This window comes from Brachyhypopomus gauderio, unplaced genomic scaffold (genome assembly GCF_052324685.1).
Source record: "Brachyhypopomus gauderio isolate BG-103 unplaced genomic scaffold, BGAUD_0.2 sc111, whole genome shotgun sequence".
Lineage (NCBI taxonomy): Eukaryota > Metazoa > Chordata > Actinopteri > Gymnotiformes > Hypopomidae > Brachyhypopomus > Brachyhypopomus gauderio.
The window spans coordinates 492,167-504,600 of NW_027506932.1; the positions used below are offsets into that span (position 1 = coordinate 492,167).

Consider the following 12,434-nt stretch of genomic DNA (forward strand, 5'->3'; position numbering starts at 1 on the left):
GGATCTCTTGCTTCTAAACAATAACCGAAGCTGTAGTCCAAAAAGTTGCTTTGCCATTCAGAAATGGTCTATTTTAATGTTGACATGTCTTAGATGCAGATGTCACAACAATGCAGTAAAGTAGAGCACTGTACATAGTTTTAGTCAAATAACATATAAAGGGCTCGTCCGGGATTTGAACCCGGGACCTCTCGCACCCAAAGCGAGAATCATACGCCTAGACCAACGAGCCTACTAGTTCAACATTTGATTTCTTATTTTGGCCTTTTGAGGCGTTTATTTTGGCTTTTTTGGCTCTTTTGCCTAGTGCACAGTCTCAGTCTTGACTACACACATGAATGTATCAAGCCCTTATGCACAAATCAGTTGGCATTTGGGCTGAAAAGACAGTCACACAATTCAACTCCTGGAGACTGTACTTGAAAACGTAATATACCACACGTGCTAGGGAAAGTACAGTCCCGCCTTGTCATGCTAATGTAAGAGCCAGATGTGCTAGATCTATGCTCTGTGGACACTGGCTTAACAGCAAATTATTTATTCACCCTCACTCGTCTGCAGTTGCGATTCACTTCGTGACAGGTATCGCTATTGTAATAGCTACCAGAGCATCCACATTTTTGTTGTCAATGTAGGCTTGGCTGGCAATTTAACCCAAAAAAGGGCCAGGGATCTCTCGCTTCTAAACAATAACAGAATAACCGAAGATGTAGTCCAACAAGCTGCTTTGCCATTCAGAAACGGTCTGTTTAAACGTTGACATGTCTTAGAAGCAGATGTCACAACAATGCAGTAAAGAAGAGCACTGTACATAATTTTAGTCAAATAACATATAAAGGGCTCGTCCGGGATTTGAACCCGGGACCTCTCACACCCGAAGCGAGAATCATACGACTAGACCAACGAGCCTTCTATTTCAAGATTTGATTTCTTATTTTGGCCTTTTGAGGCGTTTATTTAGGCTTTTTTGGCTCTTTTGCCTAGTGCACATTCTCAGTCTTGACTACACACATCTATGTATCACGCTTTTATGCACAAATCAGTTGGCATTTGGGCTGAAAAGACAGTAACACAATTCAACTCCTGAAGACTGTACTTGAAAACGTAATGTACCACACGTGCTAGGGAAAATACAGTCCCGGCTTGTCATGCTAATGTAAGAGCCAGATGTGCTAGATCTATGCTCTGTGGACACTGGCTTAACAGCAAATTATTTATTCACCCTCACTCGTCTGCAGTTGCGATTCACTTAGTGAAAGGTATCGCTAGTGTAATAGCTACCAGAGCATCCACATTTTTGTTGTCAATGTAGGCTTGGCTGGCAATTTAACCCAAAAAAGGGCCAGGGATCTCTTGCTTCTAAACAATAACCGAAGCTGTAGTCCAAAAAGTTGCTTTGCCATTCAGAAATGGTCTATTTTAATGTTGACATGTCTTAGATGCAGATGTCACAACAATGCAGTAAAGTAGAGCACTGTACATAGTTTTAGTCAAATAACATATAAAGGGCTCGTCCGGGATTTGAACCCAGGACCTCTCGCACCCAAAGCGAGAATCATACGCCTAGACCAATGAGCCTACTAGTTCCGTATTTGCTTTCTTATTTTGGCCTTTTGAGGCGTTTATTTTGGCTTTTTTTGGCTCTTTTGCCTAGTGCACAGTCTCAGTCTTGACTACACACATGAATGTATCAAGCCCTTATGCACAAATCAGTTGGCATTTGGGCTGAAAAGACAGTAACACAATTCAACTCCTGGAGACTGTACTTGAAAACGTAATATACCACACGTGCTAGGGAAAATACAGTCCCGTCTTGTCATGCTAATGTAAGAGCCAGATGTGCTAGATCTATGCTCTGTGGACACTGGCTTAACAGCAAATTATTTATTCACCCTCACTCGTCTGCAGTTGCGATTCACTTCGTGACAGGTATCGCTATTGTAATAGCTACCAGAGCATCCACATTTTTGTTGTCAATGTAGGCTTGGCTGGCAATTTAACCCAAAAAAGGGCCAGGGATCTCTCGCTTCTAAACAATAACAGAATAACTGAAGATGTAGTCCAACAAGCTGCTTTGCCATTCAGAAACGGTCTGTTTAAACGTTGACATGTCTTAGAAGCAGATGTCACAACAATGCAGTAAAGAAGAGCACTGTACATAATTTTAGTCAAATAACATATAAAGGGCTTGTCCGGGATTTGAACCCAGGAACTCTCACACCCGAAGCGAGAATCATACGACTAGACCAACGAGCCTACTATTTCAACATTTGCTTTCTTATTTTGGCCTTTTGAGGCGTTTATTTTGGCTTTTTTTGGCTCTTTTGCCTAGTGCACAGTCTCAGTCTTGACTACACACATGAATGTATCAAGCCCTTATGCACAAATCAGTTGGCATTTGGGCTGAAAAGACAGTAACACAATTCAACTCCTGGAGACTGTACTTGAAAACGTAATATACTACACGTGCTAGGGAAAATACAGTCCCGGCTTGTCATGCTAATGTAAGAGCCAGATGTGCTAGATCTATGCTCTGTGGACACTGGCTTAACAGCAAATTATTTATTCACCCTCACTCGTCTGCAGTTGCGATTCACTTCGTGACAGGTATCGCTATTGTAATAGCTACCAGAGCATCCACATTTTTGTTGTCAATGTAGGCTTGGCTGGCAATTTAACCCAAAAAAGGGCCAGGGATCTCTCGCTTCTAAACAATAACAGAATAACCGAAGATGTAGTCCAACAAGCTGCTTTGCCATTCAGAAACGGTCTGTTTAAACGTTGACATGTCTTAGAAGCAGATGTTACAACAATGCAGTAAAGAAGAGCACTGTACATAATTTTAGTCAAATAACATACAAAGGGCTCGTCCGGGATTTGAACCCGGGACCTCTCACACCCGAAGCGAGAATCATACGACTAGACCAACGAGCCTACTAGTTCAAGATTTGATTTCTTATTTTGGCCTTTTGAGGCGTTTATTTAGGCTTTTTTGGCTCTTTTGCCTAGTGCACATTCTCAGTCTTGACTACACACATCTATGTATCACGCTTTTATGCACAAATCAGTTGGCATTTGGGCTGAAAAGACAGTAACACAATTCAACTCCTGGAGACTGTACTTGAAAACGTAATGTACCACACGTGCTAGGGAAAATACAGTCCCGTCTTGTCATGCTAATGTAAGAGCCAGATGTGCTAGATCTATGCTCTGTGGACACTGGCTTAACAGCAAATTATTTATTCACCCTCACTCGTCTGCAGTTGCGATTCACTTAGTGAAAGGTATCGCTAGTGTAATAGCTACCAGAGCATCCACATTTTTGTTGTCAATGTAGGCTTGGCTGGCAATTTAACCCAAAAAAGGGCCAGGGATCTCTTGCTTCTAAACAATAACCGAAGCTGTAGTCCAAAAAGTTGCTTTGCCATTCAGAAATGGTCTATTTTAATGTTGACATGTCTTAGATGCAGATGTCACAACAATGCAGTAAAGTAGAGCACTGTACATAGTTTTAGTCAAATAACATCTAAAGGGCTCGTCCGGGATTTGAACCCGGGACCTCTCGCACCCAAAGCGAGAATCATACGCCTAGACCAACGAGCCTACTAGTTCAACATTTGCTTTCTTATTTTGGCCTTTTGAGGCGTTTATTTTGGATTTTTTTGGCTCTTTTGCCTAGTGCACAGTCTCAGTCTTGACTACACACATGAATGTATCAAGCCCTTATGCACAAATCAGTTGGCATTTGGGCTGAAAAGACAGTAACACAATTCAACTCCTGGAGACTGTACTTGAAAACGTAATATACCACACGTGCTAGGGAAAATACAGTCCCGGCTTGTCATGCTAATGTAAGAGCCAGATGTGCTAGATCTATGCTCTGTGGACACTGGCTTAACAGCAAATTATTTATTCACCCTCACTCGTCTGCAGTTGCGATTCACTTCGTGACAGGTATCGCTATTGTAATAGCTACCAGAGCATCCACATTTTTGTTGTCAATGTAGGCTTGGCTGGCAATTTAACCCAAAAAAGGGCCAGGGATCTCTCGCTTCTAAACAATAACAGAATAACCGAAGATGTAGTCCAACAAGCTGCTTTGCCATTCAGAAACGGTCTGTTTAAACGTTGACATGTCTTAGAAGCAGATGTCACAACAATGCAGTAAAGAAGAGCACTGTACATAATTTTAGTCAAATAACATACAAAGGGCTCGTCCGGGATTTGAACCCGGGACCTCTCACACCCGAAGCGAGAATCATACGACTAGACCAACGAGCCTACTAGTTCAAGATTTGATTTCTTATTTTGGCCTTTTGAGGCGTTTATTTAGGCTTTTTTGGCTCTTTTGCCTAGTGCACATTCTCAGTCTTGACTACACACATCTATGTATCACGCTTTTATGCACAAATCAGTTGGCATTTGGGCTGAAAAGACAGTAACACAATTCAACTCCTGGAGACTGTACTTGAAAACGTAATGTACCACACGTGCTAGGGAAAATACAGTCCCGTCTTGTCATGCTAATGTAAGAGCCAGATGTGCTAGATCTATGCTCTGTGGACACTGGCTTAACAGCAAATTATTTATTCACCCTCACTCGTCTGCAGTTGCGATTCACTTAGTGAAAGGTATCGCTAGTGTAATAGCTACCAGAGCATCCACATTTTTGTTGTCAATGTAGGCTTGGCTGGTAATTTAACCCAAAAAAGGGCCAGGGATCTCTTGCTTCTAAACAATAACCGAAGCTGTAGTCCAAAAAGTTGCTTTGCCATTCAGAAATGGTCTATTTTAATGTTGACATGTCTTAGATGCAGATGTCACAACAATGCAGTAAAGTAGAGCACTGTACATAGTTTTAGTCAAATAACATATAAAGGGCTCGTCCAGGATTTGAACCCGGGACCTCTCGCACCCAAAGCAAGAATCATACGCCTAGACCAACGAGCCTACTAGTTCAAGATTTGCTTTCTTATTTTGGCCTTTTGAGGCGTTTATTTTGGCTTTTTTTGGCTCTTTTGCCTAGTGCACAGTCTCAGTCTTGACTACACACATGAATGTATCAAGCCCTTATGCACAAATCAGTTGGCATTTGGGCTGAAAAGACAGTAACACAATTCAACTCCTGGAGACTGTACTTGAAAACGTAATATACCACACGTGCTAGGGAAAATACAGTCCCGGCTTGTCATGCTAATGTAAGAGCCAGATGTGCTAGATCTATGCTCTGTGGACACTGGCTTAACAGCAAATTATTTATTCACCCTCACTCGTCTGCAGTTGCGATTCACTTAGTGAAAGGTATTGCTAGTGTAATAGCTACCAGAGCATCCACATTTTTGTTGTCAATGTAGGCTTGGCTGGCAATTTAACCCAAAAAAGGGCCAGGGATCTCTTGCTTCTAAACAATAACCGAAGCTGTAGTCCAAAAAGTTGCTTTGCCATTCAGAAATGGTCTATTTTAATGTTGACATGTCTTAGATGCAGATGTCACAACAATGCAGTAAAGTAGAGCACTGTACATAGTTTTAGTCAAATAACATATAAAGGGCTCGTCCGGGATTTGAACCCGGGACCTCTCGCACCCAAAGCGAGAATCATACGCCTAGACCAACGAGCCTACTAGTTCAACATTTGATTTCTTATTTTGGCCTTTTGAGGCGTTTATTTTGGCTTTTTTGGCTCTTTTGCCTAGTGCACAGTCTCAGTCTTGACTACACACATGAATGTATCAAGCCCTTATGCACAAATCAGTTGGCATTTGGGCTGAAAAGACAGTCACACAATTCAACTCCTGGAGACTGTACTTGAAAACGTAATATACCACACGTGCTAGGGAAAGTACAGTCCCGCCTTGTCATGCTAATGTAAGAGCCAGATGTGCTAGATCTATGCTCTGTGGACACTGGCTTAACAGCAAATTATTTATTCACCCTCACTCGTCTGCAGTTGCGATTCACTTCGTGACAGGTATCGCTATTGTAATAGCTACCAGAGCATCCACATTTTTGTTGTCAATGTAGGCTTGGCTGGCAATTTAACCCAAAAAAGGGCCAGGGATCTCTCGCTTCTAAACAATAACAGAATAACCGAAGATGTAGTCCAACAAGCTGCTTTGCCATTCAGAAACGGTCTGTTTAAACGTTGACATGTCTTAGAAGCAGATGTCACAACAATGCAGTAAAGAAGAGCACTGTACATAATTTTAGTCAAATAACATATAAAGGGCTCATCCGGGATTTGAACCCGGGACCTCTCACACCCGAAGCGAGAATCATACGACTAGACCAACGAGCCTTCTATTTCAAGATTTGATTTCTTATTTTGGCCTTTTGAGGCGTTTATTTAGGCTTTTTTGGCTCTTTTGCCTAGTGCACATTCTCAGTCTTGACTACACACATCTATGTATCACGCTTTTATGCACAAATCAGTTGGCATTTGGGCTGAAAAGACAGTAACACAATTCAACTCCTGAAGACTGTACTTGAAAACGTAATGTACCACACGTGCTAGGGAAAATACAGTCCCGGCTTGTCATGCTAATGTAAGAGCCAGATGTGCTAGATCTATGCTCTGTGGACACTGGCTTAACAGCAAATTATTTATTCACCCTCACTCGTCTGCAGTTGCGATTCACTTAGTGAAAGGTATCGCTAGTGTAATAGCTACCAGAGCATCCACATTTTTGTTGTCAATGTAGGCTTGGCTGGCAATTTAACCCAAAAAAGGGCCAGGGATCTCTTGCTTCTAAACAATAACCGAAGCTGTAGTCCAAAAAGTTGCTTTGCCATTCAGAAATGGTCTATTTTAATGTTGACATGTCTTAGATGCAGATGTCACAACAATGCAGTAAAGTAGAGCACTGTACATAGTTTTAGTCAAATAACATATAAAGGGCTCGTCCGGGATTTGAACCCAGGACCTCTCGCACCCAAAGCGAGAATCATACGCCTAGACCAATGAGCCTACTAGTTCCGTATTTGCTTTCTTATTTTGGCCTTTTGAGGCGTTTATTTTGGCTTTTTTTGGCTCTTTTGCCTAGTGCACAGTCTCAGTCTTGACTACACACATGAATGTATCAAGCCCTTATGCACAAATCAGTTGGCATTTGGGCTGAAAAGACAGTAACACAATTCAACTCCTGGAGACTGTACTTGAAAACGTAATATACCACACGTGCTAGGGAAAATACAGTCCCGTCTTGTCATGCTAATGTAAGAGCCAGATGTGCTAGATCTATGCTCTGTGGACACTGGCTTAACAGCAAATTATTTATTCACCCTCACTCGTCTGCAGTTGCGATTCACTTCGTGACAGGTATCGCTATTGTAATAGCTACCAGAGCATCCACATTTTTGTTGTCAATGTAGGCTTGGCTGGCAATTTAACCCAAAAAAGGGCCAGGGATCTCTCGCTTCTAAACAATAACAGAATAACTGAAGATGTAGTCCAACAAGCTGCTTTGCCATTCAGAAACGGTCTGTTTAAACGTTGACATGTCTTAGAAGCAGATGTCACAACAATGCAGTAAAGAAGAGCACTGTACATAATTTTAGTCAAATAACATATAAAGGGCTTGTCCGGGATTTGAACCCAGGAACTCTCACACCCGAAGCGAGAATCATACGACTAGACCAACGAGCCTACTATTTCAACATTTGCTTTCTTATTTTGGCCTTTTGAGGCGTTTATTTTGGCTTTTTTTGGCTCTTTTGCCTAGTGCACAGTCTCAGTCTTGACTACACACATGAATGTATCAAGCCCTTATGCACAAATCAGTTGGCATTTGGGCTGAAAAGACAGTAACACAATTCAACTCCTGGAGACTGTACTTGAAAACGTAATATACTACACGTGCTAGGGAAAATACAGTCCCGGCTTGTCATGCTAATGTAAGAGCCAGATGTGCTAGATCTATGCTCTGTGGACACTGGCTTAACAGCAAATTATTTATTCACCCTCACTCGTCTGCAGTTGCGATTCACTTCGTGACAGGTATCGCTATTGTAATAGCTACCAGAGCATCCACATTTTTGTTGTCAATGTAGGCTTGGCTGGCAATTTAACCCAAAAAAGGGCCAGGGATCTCTCGCTTCTAAACAATAACAGAATAACCGAAGATGTAGTCCAACAAGCTGCTTTGCCATTCAGAAACGGTCTGTTTAAACGTTGACATGTCTTAGAAGCAGATGTTACAACAATGCAGTAAAGAAGAGCACTGTACATAATTTTAGTCAAATAACATACAAAGGGCTCGTCCGGGATTTGAACCCGGGACCTCTCACACCCGAAGCGAGAATCATACGACTAGACCAACGAGCCTACTAGTTCAAGATTTGATTTCTTATTTTGGCCTTTTGAGGCGTTTATTTAGGCTTTTTTGGCTCTTTTGCCTAGTGCACATTCTCAGTCTTGACTACACACATCTATGTATCACGCTTTTATGCACAAATCAGTTGGCATTTGGGCTGAAAAGACAGTAACACAATTCAACTCCTGGAGACTGTACTTGAAAACGTAATGTACCACACGTGCTAGGGAAAATACAGTCCCGTCTTGTCATGCTAATGTAAGAGCCAGATGTGCTAGATCTATGCTCTGTGGACACTGGCTTAACAGCAAATTATTTATTCACCCTCACTCGTCTGCAGTTGCGATTCACTTAGTGAAAGGTATCGCTAGTGTAATAGCTACCAGAGCATCCACATTTTTGTTGTCAATGTAGGCTTGGCTGGCAATTTAACCCAAAAAAGGGCCAGGGATCTCTTGCTTCTAAACAATAACCGAAGCTGTAGTCCAAAAAGTTGCTTTGCCATTCAGAAATGGTCTATTTTAATGTTGACATGTCTTAGATGCAGATGTCACAACAATGCAGTAAAGTAGAGCACTGTACATAGTTTTAGTCAAATAACATCTAAAGGGCTCGTCCGGGATTTGAACCCGGGACCTCTCGCACCCAAAGCGAGAATCATACGCCTAGACCAACGAGCCTACTAGTTCAACATTTGCTTTCTTATTTTGGCCTTTTGAGGCGTTTATTTTGGATTTTTTTGGCTCTTTTGCCTAGTGCACAGTCTCAGTCTTGACTACACACATGAATGTATCAAGCCCTTATGCACAAATCAGTTGGCATTTGGGCTGAAAAGACAGTAACACAATTCAACTCCTGGAGACTGTACTTGAAAACGTAATATACCACACGTGCTAGGGAAAATACAGTCCCGGCTTGTCATGCTAATGTAAGAGCCAGATGTGCTAGATCTATGCTCTGTGGACACTGGCTTAACAGCAAATTATTTATTCACCCTCACTCGTCTGCAGTTGCGATTCACTTAGTGAAAGGTATCGCTAGTGTAATAGCTACCAGAGCATCCACATTTTTGTTGTCAATGTAGGCTTGGCTGGCAATTTAACCCAAAAAAGGGCCAGGGATCTCTTGCTTCTAAACAATAACCGAAGCTGTAGTCCAAAAAGTTGCTTTGCCATTCAGAAATGGTCTATTTTAATGTTGACATGTCTTAGATGCAGATGTCACAACAATGCAGTAAAGTAGAGCACTGTACATAGTTTTAGTCAAATAACATATAAAGGGCTCGTCCGGGATTTGAACCCGGGACCTCTCGCACCCAAAGCGAGAATCATACGCCTAGAACAACGAGCCTACTAGTTCAAGATTTGATTTCTTATTTTGGCCTTTTGAGGCGTTTATTTTGGCTTTTTTGGCTCTTTTGCCTAGTGCACAGTCTCAGTCTTGACTACACACATGAATGTATCAAGCCCTTATGCACAAATCAGTTGGCATTTGGGCTGAAAAGACAGTAACACAATTCAACTCCTGGAGACTGTACTTGAAAACGTAATATACCACACGTGCTAGGGAAAGTACAGTCCCGGCTTGTCATGCTAATGTAAGAGCCAGATGTGCTAGATCTATGCTCTGTGGACACTGGCTTAACAGCAAATTATTTATTCACCCTCACTCGTCTGCAGTTGCGATTCACTTCGTGACAGGTATCGCTATTGTAATAGCTACCAGAGCATCCACATTTTTGTTGTCAATGTAGGCTTGGCTGGCAATTTAACCCAAAAAAGGGCCAGGGATCTCTCGCTTCTAAACAATAACAGAATAACCGAAGATGTAGTCCAACAAGCTGCTTTGCCATTCAGAAACGGTCTGTTTAAACGTTGACATGTCTTAGAAGCAGATGTCACAACAATGCAGTAAAGAAGAGCACTGTACATAATTTTAGTCAAATAACATATAAAGGGCTCGTCCGGGATTTGAACCCGGGACCTCTCACACCCGAAGCGAGAATCATACGACTAGACCAACGAGCCTATTAGTTCAAGATTTGATTTCTTATTTTGGCCTTTTGAGGCGTTTATTTAGGCTTTTTTGGCTCTTTTGCCTAGTGCACATTCTCAGTCTTGACTACACACATCTATGTATCACGCTTTTATGCACAAATCAGTTGGCATTTGGGCTGAAAAGACAGTAACACAATTCAACTCCTGAAGACTGTACTTGAAAACGTAATATACCACACGTGCTAGGGAAAATACAGTCCCGGCTTGTCATGCTAATGTAAGAGCCAGATGTGCTAGATCTATGCTCTGTGGACACTGGCTTAACAGCAAATTATTTATTCACCCTCACTCGTCTGCAGTTGCGATTCACTTAGTGAAAGGTATCGCTAGTGTAATAGCTACCAGAGCATCCACATTTTTGTTGTCAATGTAGGCTTGGCTGGCAATTTAACCCAAAAAAGGGCCAGGGATCTCTTGCTTCTAAACAATAACCGAAGCTGTAGTCCAAAAAGTTGCTTTGCCATTCAGAAATGGTCTATTTTAATGTTGACATGTCTTAGATGCAGATGTCACAACAATGCAGTAAAGTAGAGCACTGTACATAGTTTTAGTCAAATAACATATAAAGGGCTCGTCCGGGATTTGAACCCGGGACCTCTCGCACCCAAAGCGAGAATCATACGCCTAGACCAACGAGCCTACTAGTTCGACATTTGATTTCTTATTTTGGCCTTTTGAGGCGTTTATTTTGGCTTTTTTGGCTCTTTTGCCTAGTGCACAGTCTCAGTCTTGACTACACACATGAATGTATCAAGCCCTTATGCACAAATCAGTTGGCATTTGGGCTGAAAAGACAGTAACACAATTCAACTCCTGGAGACTGTACTTGAAAACGTAATATACCACACGTGCTAGGGAAAGTACAGTCCCGGCTTGTCATGCTAATGTAAGAGCCAGATGTGCTAGATCTATGCTCTGTGGACACTGGCTTAACAGCAAATTATTTATTCACCCTCACTCGTCTGCAGTTGCGATTCACTTCGTGACAGGTATCGCTATTGTAATAGCTACCAGAGCATCCACATTTTTGTTGTCAATGTAGGCTTGGCTGGCAATTTAACCCAAAAAAGGGCCAGGGATCTCTCGCTTCTAAACAATAACAGAATAACCGAAGATGTAGTCCAACAAGCTGCTTTGCCATTCAGAAACGGTCTGTTTAAACGTTGACATGTCTTAGAAGCAGATGTCACAACAATGCAGTAAAGAAGAGCACTGTACATAATTTTAGTCAAATAACATATAAAGGGCTCGTCCGGGATTTGAACCCGGGACCTCTCACACCCGAAGCGAGAATCATACGACTAGACCAACGAGCCTTCTATTTCAAGATTTGATTTCTTATTTTGGCCTTTTGAGGCGTTTATTTAGGCTTTTTTGGCTCTTTTGCCTAGTGCACATTCTCAGTCTTGACTACACACATCTATGTATCACGCTTTTATGCACAAATCAGTTGGCATTTGGGCTGAAAAGACAGTAACACAATTCAACTCCTGAAGACTGTACTTGAAAACGTAATGTACCACACGTGCTAGGGAAAATACAGTCCCGGCTTGTCATGCTAATGTAAGAGCCAGATGTGCTAGATCTATGCTCTGTGGACACTGGCTTAACAGCAAATTATTTATTCACCCTCACTCGTCTGCAGTTGCGATTCACTTAGTGAAAGGTATCGCTAGTGTAATAGCTACCAGAGCATCCACATTTTTGTTGTCAATGTAGGCTTGGCTGGTAATTTAACCCAAAAAAGGGCCAGGGATCTCTTGCTTCTAAACAATAACCGAAGCTGTAGTCCAAAAAGTTGCTTTGCCATTCAGAAATGGTCTATTTTAATGTTGACATGTCTTAGATGCAGATGTCACAACAATGCAGTAAAGTAGAGCACTGTACATAGTTTTAGTCAAATAACATATAAAGGGCTCGTCCGGGATTTGAACCCGGGACCTCTCGCACCCAAAGCAAGAATCATACGCCTAGACCAACGAGCCTACTAGTTCAAGATTTGCTTTCTTATTTTGGCCTTTTGAGGCGTTTATTTTGGCTTTTTTTGGCTCTTTTGCCTAGTGCAC

General features: G+C 41.9%; 13 non-coding genes across 13 annotated transcripts; all 13 read right to left on the reverse strand.

The window, feature by feature from the left end:
• Nucleotides 1-160: 160 nt before the first annotated feature.
• trnap-ugg (transfer RNA proline (anticodon UGG)) lies at nucleotides 161-232 on the reverse strand. The gene has a single exon. It is a non-coding gene; the product is annotated as a tRNA-Pro (tRNA).
• A 605-nt stretch (nucleotides 233-837) lies between these two features.
• trnap-cgg (transfer RNA proline (anticodon CGG)) lies at nucleotides 838-909 on the reverse strand. The gene has a single exon. It is a non-coding gene; the product is annotated as a tRNA-Pro (tRNA).
• A 1,953-nt stretch (nucleotides 910-2,862) lies between these two features.
• trnap-cgg (transfer RNA proline (anticodon CGG)) lies at nucleotides 2,863-2,934 on the reverse strand. Its single transcript has one exon. It is a non-coding gene; the product is annotated as a tRNA-Pro (tRNA).
• Nucleotides 2,935-3,531: 597 nt separating this feature from the next.
• Nucleotides 3,532-3,603, reverse strand: trnap-ugg (transfer RNA proline (anticodon UGG)). The gene has a single exon. It is a non-coding gene; the product is annotated as a tRNA-Pro (tRNA).
• Nucleotides 3,604-4,209: 606 nt separating this feature from the next.
• On the reverse strand, nucleotides 4,210-4,281 carry trnap-cgg (transfer RNA proline (anticodon CGG)). Its single transcript has one exon. It is a non-coding gene; the product is annotated as a tRNA-Pro (tRNA).
• A 1,267-nt stretch (nucleotides 4,282-5,548) lies between these two features.
• Nucleotides 5,549-5,620, reverse strand: trnap-ugg (transfer RNA proline (anticodon UGG)). The gene has a single exon. It is a non-coding gene; the product is annotated as a tRNA-Pro (tRNA).
• A 605-nt stretch (nucleotides 5,621-6,225) lies between these two features.
• Nucleotides 6,226-6,297, reverse strand: trnap-cgg (transfer RNA proline (anticodon CGG)). Its single transcript has one exon. It is a non-coding gene; the product is annotated as a tRNA-Pro (tRNA).
• A 1,953-nt stretch (nucleotides 6,298-8,250) lies between these two features.
• On the reverse strand, nucleotides 8,251-8,322 carry trnap-cgg (transfer RNA proline (anticodon CGG)). Its single transcript has one exon. It is a non-coding gene; the product is annotated as a tRNA-Pro (tRNA).
• Nucleotides 8,323-8,919: 597 nt separating this feature from the next.
• trnap-ugg (transfer RNA proline (anticodon UGG)) lies at nucleotides 8,920-8,991 on the reverse strand. The gene has a single exon. It is a non-coding gene; the product is annotated as a tRNA-Pro (tRNA).
• Nucleotides 8,992-10,266: 1,275 nt separating this feature from the next.
• trnap-cgg (transfer RNA proline (anticodon CGG)) lies at nucleotides 10,267-10,338 on the reverse strand. Its single transcript has one exon. It is a non-coding gene; the product is annotated as a tRNA-Pro (tRNA).
• A 597-nt stretch (nucleotides 10,339-10,935) lies between these two features.
• On the reverse strand, nucleotides 10,936-11,007 carry trnap-ugg (transfer RNA proline (anticodon UGG)). The gene has a single exon. It is a non-coding gene; the product is annotated as a tRNA-Pro (tRNA).
• Nucleotides 11,008-11,612: 605 nt separating this feature from the next.
• On the reverse strand, nucleotides 11,613-11,684 carry trnap-cgg (transfer RNA proline (anticodon CGG)). The gene has a single exon. It is a non-coding gene; the product is annotated as a tRNA-Pro (tRNA).
• A 597-nt stretch (nucleotides 11,685-12,281) lies between these two features.
• Nucleotides 12,282-12,353, reverse strand: trnap-ugg (transfer RNA proline (anticodon UGG)). Its single transcript has one exon. It is a non-coding gene; the product is annotated as a tRNA-Pro (tRNA).
• Between the last annotated feature and the right edge of the window lie 81 nt (nucleotides 12,354-12,434).